Consider the following 12,712-nt stretch of genomic DNA (forward strand, 5'->3'; position numbering starts at 1 on the left):
CGTCAGACAGCGAGGTCTCCTCAAGATGAAACACTTCTGTGTCTCAAAAGAAGCTATCCAGAAATTGAAAAGACAGCCCACAGAGGGGAAGGCTTATTTGTACATTATATATCTGATACCCAGAATATGCAAAGAACTTTTACAACTCATAAAAAAAGGCAAAAAACTGAATTTTAAAGATGCACTTGAATAGACCCTTCTCCTGAGAAGACATACAAATGGTCAGCACGCACATTAAAAGATGTTAAGCGTCACTAATTATGATAAAATGCAGATGAAACCCACAATGTGATAGCCCTTCACACACCCTAGAACGGCAATGACCAAGAACCCTTAAACATTGCTTGTGCAATGTCAACTGCTGCAGCCTATGTGTACAATAGTTCGGCATTTCCTTTTAAAAAGTACCTTATGGTTCAATAACTCCACCCCTAAATATTGTCCCCCCCAAAACTGAAAAGGGTGTTCAAACAAAAACATTCACATGAATTTCATAGCAGCCAAAAGGCAGAAACAACTCAAATGTCCATCAGTGGGCGAATGAAGAAACAAAAGGTGATAAATCCACAAACTTACACACAGAATTAATGTATGACCCAGCGATTCCACTCCAGGGGATATGCCCAGAAGATCTGCCCCCCCAAAACTGAAAAGGGTGTTCAAACAAAAACATTCACATGAATTGCATAGCAGCCAAAAGGCAGAAACAACGCAAATGTCCATCAGTGGGTGAATGAAGAAACAAAAGGTGATAAATCCACAAACTGAACTATTATCCTGTCGTACAGAGGAATAAAGTAGAAGGGGGCAGCCGCTGTGGAAAACAGGAGGGCAGTTCCTCAAAAACTTACACACAGAATTAATGTATGACCCAGCGATTCCACTCCAGGGGATATGCCCAGAAGATCTGAAACCAGGGACCGGCACGGATATCGTCCGCCCGTATTCATAGAAGCATTATACACGACTAGTGGCCCTGCACACGAATCCGTGCATGAGTAGCTCACTGCCACTTGCCTCAGCTGGCTGCCCTGCCCGCCGCTGCTCGTAGCTCTCCGCCACACGTAGCTCGCTGCCCACCCTCCTGCTGATCAGTCGTTATGTGATGGTGTCCCAACCAGTTTGCATATTACCCTATTCTAAGTATAGATAGCCAAACAACCCCAGTGTCCACTGATGGGTGAGTAAACAAAATGTGTTAGACACACAATGGAATATTATCTGCTTTAAAACTGGGGCAATTCTGACACCTGCTACAACCTGGACGGACAGCGAAGTCACTATGGTAAGGCGAATAAGTCAATCACGGAAAGACAGATATTATATGACTCCACTTATCTGAGGTATCTAGAGAAATCAGAGACAGAAAGGAGAGTGCAGTTGCTGAGGCCGAGGAAGGGGGTGGGGGGGAGGGCAGGAAGGGGAGAGTTAGTGTTTAATGGATACAGAGTTTCAAAGAAAAACAAAAAAAGTTCCAAAGGTGTATGGTGTTGATGATATTTGTATAACATGTAAATATAGTTAATTCCATCAAACTGTGTACTTCACATGGTACATGTGTTGAAATATATTTAATCACAATGAAAAAAGTGAAGCACTGATACATGCTAGGACACGGATGAACTTTAGAAACGTCCTATTTGAAAGAAGCCGGCAGAAAAGGCCACCCTGTGCCACAGAAGTCATCTGTGTGTTATGGGTTAACTCAGCGAGATAGACCACCGACTCGGAATTTAAATTTAAGAGCCTTTATTAAGCTGGCCAGCTGACTACAGCGCGTCCCTCTCCTCAGGGAGAGCCTCGCCGCTGAAGTCCCGACCGAGGGTACAGCAAAGCCTTTTATCTGCAACACTACAAAGTATTTCAAAAAAGAAAAAAAACAAACTGCCAAGCGGTTCATTAGCCGTTCCTGGTACTGGCAGGGTAAAAAGTTCACATAAAGTTTACAAGTACAGATGGGAGGAAAGCAGGGCCACACCTGGCTGGGTTTAATCATAACACGTTGCTTTTCTAGCGAGATAATTAGCAATTTTTCTCTGCCATGGTCCCTGGCCCTCAGCCCACTCAGTAATTCTTCTCTGCCAGGCCCCTGCCCCTAGCACATGTGCGCTTTAAATCCATCAAGTTTATGAAAACGAGGGGACGTGTTGGTAAAAGTCTCAGGAAGATAAAACAGGGTCACAATGGAAGGGGCACCTCCACGCTGTTGGGGCAGGTGGTGACGGGGAGTAGGCCTGTGAGTGGGTTCTGATGTGGAGCCACAGTGACCTCCTCAGCAGGGAAGGTGGTAGCTCTGCGGGCCAGCACGCCTGTGCGGGATAAACGCTGGAGCGCCGTGTGACGCGGCAGGTGTGGCAAAGAAACAACAGCCGTGCGCCCGGCCCGAGTGGCTCAGCACCTGAGCATCGACCTATGAGCCAGGAGGTTACGGTTCGGTTCGATTCCCAGTCAGGGCACATGCCTAGGTTGTGGCCTCAATCCCCAGTGTGGGGTGTGCAGGAGGCAGCCAATCAAAGATTCTCTCTCATCATTGATGTTTCTCTCTCTCTCTCCTTCTCCCTTCCTCTCTTAAATCAATAAAAATATTTTTTTTAAAAAAAGCTTGATATTAAAAAAGAAAGAAAGAAACAACAGCTGTGAACCTGAGTGGAGAGAGTATGTGTACCGCTGTTGCAACATTTGAAGTTACTAGGAAGTAAATTACTTTTTGAAACATGTGGCGAGCCGGCACGGCCATGGCATACTCAGCCCCACATTGGGCACCTTATGTGCCGCGCCAGCTCAGCCGGGTTCGGTGAGCCTGAGTGGGGGCGGTGAAGGGTTGAGAAAAGACAGACAAGAGAAGAAAGCTGGGTCTGGGTGGGATGCTGTCCTCTCTGATGAAGAGCTAGAGACAGCGCCACGGACTACAAGCCGTGTCTTTATTTTATAGCCAGATTCCACGAGACAAAGTAAGGGCGTGGTCAAGATGTTTACAACATTCTGGTGGGTTTCGATCCTACTCAATTACATGCACCTGAGCTCTATCAAGCCCATATCACTCAGACACGTGGGGCCAGGTGTTCGGACCATAGGTTCAAGCTTACAACTATAGCTGTTAGCTATAATTGTGCTGGGAGGGCTCTGCCCTCCAAGCTGGGACTTGCACGTGGCCATGAGAGGACTGTGCCCTATAATTGTTCTGGGAGGGCCCTGCCCTCCAAGCTGGGACTTGCACGTGGCCATGAGAGGACTGTGCCCTCTCATTAGTCCGAGGCTCGAACCTGTCCAAACACTGTAGCCGCTCTCCACAGAAACAACCATGTCAATGCCATGCCAGGAAAGCAGAGAACACACAAGACTTCATTAGAGAGGTCACGCCCCATGCAGACCCTGTCCATCCAAAGTGGCGAAGCTAGTCACCCATGCAGCCGTCCACATGTTATTAAGAGGCACTGAGGCCAAAAAAAAAAAAAAGGCACTGTGAGAAGACTATGTCAGTAGCCACTATGTCCTGAGATGTGGTAGACACCGTGGGGTTTTTAAATTCCAATTGTCCACATCACTCCACCACCAAAACAACTGCTAGAACTAATTAATGAACACAGTTAATTTGCAGGACACAAAACCAACATGCAAAAATCAGTTGCCTTTCTACACACTAATAATGAACCAGCAGAAACAGAAATTAAGGAAACAATCACATTTACAATTGTATCGAAAAGAACAAAATACTTAGGAATAAATTTAAGCAAGGAGGTGAAACACCTGTACACTAAAGACTATAAGACAGTGGTTCTCAACCTTGGCTGCACATTAGACTCACCTGGGAATCTTTTTAAAATCCTGATTTCTGGGCCTCATCCTCCGGAAATTCTGTTTCTTTGTTATGGGGTGGGGCCACAACCTTAGTAACAAAGAAACAGAATTTCCGGAGGATGGGGCCCAGAAATCAGGATTTTAAAAAGATTCCCAGGTGATTCTAATGTGCAGCCAAGGTTGAGAACCACTGCTATAAGACATTGATGAAAGCAATGGAAGGAGAGAAGAAGACATGAATAAATGGAAAGATACCCAGGGCTCATGTATTGGAAGAATTAATAGTTTTAAAATGTCCATTCTACCCAAAGTGACCCACAGATTCAATGCAATCCCAACCAAAATTCCAATGGCATTTTTGTGTGTTTTTTTAATACATTTTTTAATTGATTTTTTTTTACAGAGAGGAAGGGAGAGGGATAGAGAGCTAGAAACATCAATGAGGGAGAAACATCGATCAGCTGCCTCCTGCACACTCCCTACTGAGGATGTGCCCGCAACCAAGATACATGCCCTTGACCGGAATCGAACCTGGGACCCTTCAGTCCGCAGGCCAACGCTCTATCCACTGAGCCAAACCGGTTAGGGCCCAATGGCATTTTTGTTACCGGGTAGGGTCGCTTTGGGTTCTGGACTTTGTGCAGGACAGATTTCACAACACGAATCCAGGTGATTTTGACAGCGTGTCTATTAAAGCTGGGGACAGTGAAACAACGGAGGGGGTTAAGATACAAAAAGCCACCGGAGGGAGAGAGAGAAAAGGGGGCCTTGCAGACGGGTGCAGGGGGTAGGCACGGGGTGAGCTGCACTGCCCGCTGCTCCCCTGGTTGCAAGTCTTGTGGAGACCCTTAGAGTTTAGGAAAAAGAGAGCAGAGACACAGGCCTGGGTGTGCTCCTGCGAGAGTGCCCGTGAGGCCTTCGTCCTGAGGCTTTTTCTCTTTCTTTGGCCAGTGGGCATCGTAGGGGAGGCCTCAGGGGAGGGTCTCTGTTTAACATTCATCAGCTTTCCAGTGCCTTCAATATGCTGATTCATCAAAGTGCGCGTACAGCAGGGTCAGAGGTTGTTTTCTAGTTACTTTTTATTTTCAAAGAACATCACTGAATAGGGACCAGGACCGAGGCCGGTCCGCTCCCGACAGCCTGGAATGTGTACACCATTTGCTCCTAAGTGTCCTTGGTTAGGGAAGACAAAACCTTGGGATCCATTAGTTGGCTGTAAATTGCTCAAATTGTTTGGCCTTAATTATTTTGCCTCAGGTTTCCCCTATTCCACTTGTCAAGGAATTTCCCTAGCTTCTTACTGCCTCATGGTCACAGAAATAGAACAATCCTAACATTAAGCAATCCCGAGAAAGAAAAGAGCTGGAGGCATCACGCTCCCTGACCCCAAACTACATCACAAAGCTAGAGCCACCGAAACAGTGTGGCATCGGCATGAAAACAGACCCACGGGTCAACGGAGCAGAGTGGAGAGCCCAGAAATGGCGCTGGGACACTGGCCAGCCACGTGCAAAAGAACAACCCTGGACGCTGCCTTACGCCACACAAAAAACTACCTAAAACACCACGGTTTTCCACAGCAAGCCCTTCCTCTGCTGAGTCATGGAAGACTGGCACGCCCCTCGCCCCCTCAGCATTCCTCCTGCACAGGAAGCTTCTCCTCGCCTCTTCCTCCCTCGCTGGCCCTGAGGACCCGTCACGGTTCCCCCCAACATCCTGAGGAGCCCCACTTGCCTCGGCTGCAGAAGCCAAGTCCAGGGGCAAGAATGCACTAGCGCCCCCAGGTCAAAAAGGTGGGATCTGGCGCCCCCTGCCTGCCAGTGGCGGCAGAGCAATGCAAAACACTCCTAGCTCACACAGTCAGGGAAGGCCAGGCTCCTGGGCAGTCCTGGGGAACCCATTACACTTCGGAAATGCAAACGGAAATGAAGCCAAATATCCCATGACTCCTCCACCATAAGGTAAGGAAAATGTAATCGGAAACCAAATGGACTAAAATGAATGCCAACACAAACTTTACAGCTTACACCAAAATGCACACAAAATTGTCCATAGGCAAATTTAAAATGCAAAACTATCAAGAAGCAAACATAAAAGAAGATCTACATGACCCAGGGTCTGGTGATACGTTTTAACACACAACACCATAAGCCGAGTCATAAAAGAAAAAGATTAATACCGTGGGCTTTGCAGAATTAAAAACTCCTAACCTGGGAAAGACCTTGTTCAGAGAACCAAAACACTAGCCATATTTGCACAACAGGTGCTGATAAAGAAACTCTAAAACAAACGGCCCATTAAAATGGGTGAAGATCTGAAGAGACACCTTGTCAAAGAAGGTATTGAGATAGTAAAAAAGCACCGAAACATAAGCTCCACGTCATATATCACTAGGGGGTTGCAAACTAAAACACCTGTTAGAAATGCTCACCTCCAACAAATGGCAATGCCAGTGCTCCCGTCAGAGAACCCTGGCGGTGCCGTGGCCTCGGCGTAGTCCTGAGCCCCTGCACAAGACATCGTCACCAGCTAATCCTGGTGCCGCCCGCAGCCTGTCGGTGGCCAAGAGCCACCTGCCGTCTAACAGCCGAAGATACACAGGCTGATTCCGAGCACCACCCTGACTAACGCAGTCTTGTTTGTGGCTGTCCCGTGTGTCTTCACTGTGCTGATCTTTCCACAACCAGTGCAGTGTGGGGGGTTGCAGTGTTGGGTGCGCTGCAGTGTGGGCTGCAGTGTGGGGTATGGTGTGTGCTGCAGTGTGGGCTGCAGTGTGGTGTACAGTGTGGAGTGCAGTGTGGGTTGCAGTGTTGGGTGCGCTGCAGTGTGGGCTGCAGTGTGGGGTATGGTGTGTGCTGCAGTGTGGGCTGCAGTGTGGTGTACAGTGTGGAGTGCAGTGTGGGTTGCAGTGTTGGGTGCGCTGCAGTGTGGGCTGCAGTGTGGGGTATGGTGTGTGCTGCAGTGTGGGCTGCAGTGTGGTGTACAGTGTGGAGTGCAGTGTGGGTTGCAGTGTTGGGTGCGCTGCAGTGTGGGCTGCAGTGTGGGGTATGGTGTGTGCTGCAGTGTGGGCTGCAGTGTGGTGTACAGTGTGGAGTGCAGTGTGGGTTGCAGTGTTGGGTGCGCTGCAGTGTGGGCTGCAGTGTGGGGTATGGTGTGTGCTGCAGTGTGGGCTGCAGTGTGGTGTACAGTGTGGAGTGCAGTGTGGGTTGCAGTGTTGGGTGCGCTGCAGTGTGGGCTGCAGTGTGGGGTATGGTGTGTGCTGCAGTGTGGGCTGCAGTGTGGTGTACAGTGTGGAGTGCAGTGTGGGTTGCAGTGTTGGGTGCGCTGCAGTGTGGGCTGCAGTGTGGGGTATGGTGTGTGCTGCAGTGTGGGCTGCAGTGTGGTGTACAGTGTGGAGTGCAGTGTGGGTTGCAGTGTTGGGTGCGCTGCAGTGTGGGCTGCAGTGTGGGCTGCACTGTGGGGTACAGTATGGGGTGCAGTGTGGGCTGCAGTGTGGGCTGCAGTGTAGGGTACAGTATGGGGTGCAGTGTGGACACTCTGATTACAGGATCAATTGGTGCTTCTCACCCTCCCTGACTGCTCCCCTTCTCTGAGGTGATAATTTAAGCAGATCTTATGCAAAATGGACCATTAAATACTACTATTTTTTAGCTCCTTCTAAACTGTTCGGGTGTATATTCATGTCATGTTCTGGGGACCCTGTGAGGGGCACTTGAGGCAGACATGGGGGCCACATGAAAAGCATGTGTAGAACAAGTTGGGGGCCCGTGGGGGCACTTAGGGGTCATGAAGGTGTCACGGGACTGAACCAGGTCTAATGAGTCAGCAGTTACATCCAAAGACAACTCCAAGATGACTCAATGAAAAGGAACTTCATTGCTGGGCAGCTCACAGGAACACACGGGGGTCACTCCCAAAGCAGTGCGTCCCGAACAAAGGGTTGGACCATCCTCACTCAGGGAAATCGAGCATAAACATCAAGGTGAGCTTCCTCATCACACGTAGAGGTGGGCCACTCCTCACCTGCACGGTGAGCAAACATGCCTGCACACACATCACCTGCTCAGAAACGGCGGGAACTCTGCCCCGGGAGGAGAGTTAGTGTGTAATGAGGGATAATGAGGAAAGGTCGTGAGGCGGTCGGCGGAGGGGCCTCCAGGCTGCGGCAGCCGCTCCGGGCGGTCTGAGCCAGGTTCGCCCCAGTCCTGCCCGTCATCCCCAGTGAGTCCCTGAGAAGACGTGTCTGGCATTGTCAATGTCAGGGATGGCAAAGGTCTGTAAGAAAGTGTAGCTGAGTCTCAACTCCTCTGTTCAAGTCAGCAAATCACAGATGCGGTCAGCGCACCTTATAACAATTAGGTGCCTACGTGGGTGTACAGGTTAGTCTAAGCAAAGCTAAGAATTCTACGTAGAAGTTAGTCCAGCCCTGACCGGGTGGCTCAGTTAGCTGGAGCATCATCCATACAACAAAAAAGTTGCAGGTTTGATCCCAGGTCAGGGCAAATTTGGGAGGCAACCCTCTGATGTTCTCTCTCACATCAATGTTTCTCTCTCCCTCCCTTCCGTCTGACGTTCTCTCTCACATCAAAGTTTCTCTCTCCCTCCCTCCCTTCCTCTCTCTAAGAGTAGATAGATAGATAGATAGATAGATAGATAGATAATAGATAGATAGATAAAAAGTCTATGCTAGGCTACCTGAAAATCTCCCATATGCACTCCATGTGGCCCCCATGTGGTCCCCAGATGGCCCCCGTGTGTGTGTGTGTGTGTGTCTGTGTGTGTGTGTGGTAGATAGATAATTGATAGATAGATAGATAATTGATAGATAGATGGTAGATAGATAAAAAGTCTATGCTAGACTACTTGCAAATCTCCCACATGCACTCCATGTGGCCCCTATATGGCCCCCGTATATATATAGGTTAGGCTGCATGGGGGTACATAAAAATTACATGGGGACTTGTGGGGGGTACATGAGGGTCAGAGAGTGGCCACATGAGAGGCACAGTGAGGACAACATAGGGGTCTGTCTGGTCGGTAAATGGGAACATGAGCCCCTTCCCACGCTCCCACTCCCCCTCTCGCCCTGTGGGAACACAGGGAAGGCCTATAAGACCGTGAGGCCTTGGGACCCTGGCCAGCAACTTGGTCTAAGAACGAGAAACTGCTTCTAGATGTGAGCCCGGTTGTAAGCAGCTAATGTTTCATCTCACACGGCTGGTGCCAGGTGTCCCCTCCCCCTACATGCCCTGCTTCTCTGTCTTCTGTGCTCCACAAGCCCTGCTTCTCTGTCTTCTGTGCTCCACAAGCCCCGTGCTGGGAACGTCGGGTGGTGACAAAACAATAGCACCCGGTGCTGCCTGTCCGCAGGCTGGATGGGACTTAGGGGACAGCGTCAGCGGTCGGCCGCCACCGTGAGCACACGGGTCCTGATGAACCCGTGTCCTTCACAGCCAGGCCCAGGGTTACTGCTCTGGAATCCACGAACAGGGTGCGGAGGTTTGCTGGGGCCTCAGCTCTTGGCCTAACAGCGGCACATGAAGGCCAACTAGGAAGCAGCTGGAAGCCGGGAGAAGGTCACATGAGAGCCACCTGGGTGCCACACTAGGGACTGAGCCCACAACCCAGGCATGGGCCCTGACCGGGAATCAAACCCTGACCCCCTGGCTCATAGGTCAACACTTAACCACTGAGCCACACCGGCAGGGCCACCCAATTTTTTTAAATGGGCAAAGGACTTGAATAGAATTTTCTTCAAAGACAATACACAAATAGCCCATGAAAAGATGTTCAACATCACCAGCCATTAGGGAAATTCAATCCAAAACACAACGAGGTTCCCAACCATGATGAGACTGGCTCCTACCAAAAACACGGGCACTCACAGGAGTTGGCGAGGGTGTGGGGAAATGATGCAAATGGAAATGTTGCAGCCACTGTGGAAAACAGCTTGGCAGTTCCTCAAAAAGCTAAACATAGAATTACTGTATGTTCCAGCAATTCCACAAAAGAACGGAAAACAGGTATTCACACGGAAACTTGTACATGAATGCTTCCAGCAGCACTCCGACCAGACGGGGTCTGGGCCCGGAGAGGGACTGCCCAGACCCACTGGTAGCATGTGGGTTCTTGATTTCGTGCAGGACAGATTTCACAACACAACTGCAGGTGTATGATAGATAGATGATAGATAGATAGATAGATAGATAGATAGATAGATAGATAGATAGATAGATATCTAAGGGCACACACATTAGGGGGACAGGGTCTTCTTCCTGAGGCCGCGGGAAGTGACCGGCTGCCCTAGGAGGGACCACAGCGCCTGGGCCAGGGCGTGGAGGTCGCTGGCAGAGGCAGGGCACTGTTATGGATTGAATTGTGTTCCCCCAAAATTCGTATGTTGGGGTTGGAAAACAGGTATTCACACGGAAACTTGTACAGGAATGCTTCCAGCAGCACTCTGACCAGACGGGGTCTGGGCCCAGAGAGGGACTGCCCGGGCCACTGGTAGCATGTGGGTTCTTGATTTCGTGCAGGACAGATTTCACAACACAACTGCAGGTGTATGATAGATAGATGATAGATAGATAGATAGATAGATAGATAGATAGATAGATAGATAGATAGATAGATATCTAAGGGCACACACATTAGGGGGACAGGGTCTTCTTCCTGAGGCCGCGGGAAGTGACCGGCTGCCCTAGGAGGGACCACAGCGCCTGGGCCAGGGCGTGGAGGTCGCTGGCAGAGGCAGGGCACTGTTATGGATTGAATTGTGTTCCCCCAAAATTCGTATGTTGGGGTCCTAATCCCCAGTACCTGTGCACGTGGCCTTATATAGAAATCGGGTCTTTTATTTATTTTAATCCTCACCCAAGGATATTTTTGAGAGTATGTTTATTAAAGCTGGGGACAGTGGAGTCCAGGTGGTTTTGAGAGTATGTTTTATTAAAGCTGGGGACAGTGAAACAAAGGAAGGGCTTCAGATAAGAGAAGCAGCAGGGGAGAGTCAGAGAAGAAGGGGCCCTGGAGACAGGCTCAGGGGGTGAGGCTGGGATGAGCTGCCACTGCCCGAGGCTCCCCTGGCTGCAGGTCTCAGGGAGACCGTAGAGAAAGAGCAGAGATACCAGGGTGGGTGTGCTCTAGCAAGACCGCCCCCTATGTCCTTTGTCTTGAGGTTTTTATCTTTCCTTGGCCAGTGGGAATCCTAGGGGGGTCTTAACAGCATTCGATTGCTTTTAAAGTGTGTCCTTCATTATGTTGATTCATCAAAATGTGCGCACAGAGAGGTCAGGGGTTACTTTCTGGTTAGTTTCGTTTTTAAAGAACATCATCAAGAATATCACTGAAGAGGGACCAGGACGGAGGCTGCTCTGTCCCAGGATGGTCTGGAGCAGGGGTCCTCAAACTTTTTAAACAGGGGGCCAGTTCACTGTCCCTCAGACCGTTGGAGGGCCGGACTATAGCTTAAAAAAAACCTATGAACAAATTCCTATGCACACTGCACATATCTTATTTTGAAGTAAAAACACAAAACGGGAACAAATACAATATTTGTATTTGCATGTGGCCCACGGGCCGTAGTTTGAGGTCCCCTGGTCTGGAGTGTGCAAACCATCTGCTCCTGAGTGTCCTTGCCTAGGGAAGATAAAGCCCTGGGTGCATTAGCTGCTGTAAGTTGCTCAGATTGCTTGGCCTTGTTGCATTATTTTGCCTGAGTTTCCCTAATTCCACTTGTCGAGGCATTTCCCTAGCTTCTTACCATCAGCCCCAGCACTGTGCCCAGCAGTGACGAGGTGGAAACAACCCGCATGTCCATCAGCAGATGATCGGGTAAAGAAAACGTGGTGCGTTCCTACATCGGATATCACAGGGTGAGGCAAAGGCGGGTTTGCAGTGGTGAGTACACGAAACACAGAGTTTATTCTTATATCGCTAGTTATTAATTATCGTATTCTTTTCCATACAAACCACTGTAAACCTATTCTTTCCCCACCCGATATTCAGCCATAAACAAGAGTGATGTACTGAAGGGGCAGGCGTGACTCGCCGACGATCCCTCATCCAGCCTCTAAGTGGCCGCCCACCCAGGTTCCGGCCCAGAGTCAGGTCCCCAGGTGCTCCCAGTGAGCACCGTCCCGGCCACACAGGAAGGGGTCCCGCTGTGGGGGTCACCAGTCTAACATGCAGGCGGCCCAGGCCCCACGTGCAGCTGCACGCGCCACGCCGATGCTGTTATAAATACACCAGCCCGGCTCCCCAGGGGTCGGCTCCAGGAAGCGGATTCACGAGAGTACGTTTATACTTGGTTAGAGCTGAGGGTGCCTGCGCCTCACTTCCGTCCACACCCCTCCTACTCTCTGGACACTGCAGATACATGTGGGGTCCTGTTTTGTCCCTGCTGGCCAGGATCCGGCTGGGCTGAGGCTCCCCACAAAACCTCAGGGGCCCCACGGGCACACAGAGGGGCCTTTTCCCTTGGGGGCCTGGGCGGTAGTCTTCATTGCTGCCCAGGCCACAGGGCACCCTGGGGAGACGCTCAGCACCAGAGAGAGACAGGCCTCCACTGTATCCTGCTTCTAAGACATCAGCACCTCTATCCACCTCTGAACAGTCTCGTCCCAGCCCTCACCCGGCAGATGGTCCCAGCACCAGCCCAAGTCCAGCAGCCAGGGGGACAGGGTCTTCTTCCTGAGGCCACGGGAAGTGACCGGCTGCCCTGGGAGGGACCACAGCGGCTGGGCCAGGGCGTGGAGGTCGCTGACAGAGGCAGGGCACTGTTACAGATTGAATTGTGTTCCCCCAAAATTCGTACGTTGGGGTCCTAATCTCCAGTACCTGTGCACGTGGCCTTCTATAGAAATAGGGTCTTATTTATTTATTTGAATCCTCACCCAAGGATATTTTCCCATTG

The sequence above is a fragment of the Myotis brandtii genome, unplaced genomic scaffold, assembly GCF_000412655.1.
Source record: "Myotis brandtii unplaced genomic scaffold, ASM41265v1 scaffold317, whole genome shotgun sequence".
NCBI classification, from domain to species: domain Eukaryota; kingdom Metazoa; phylum Chordata; class Mammalia; order Chiroptera; family Vespertilionidae; genus Myotis; species Myotis brandtii.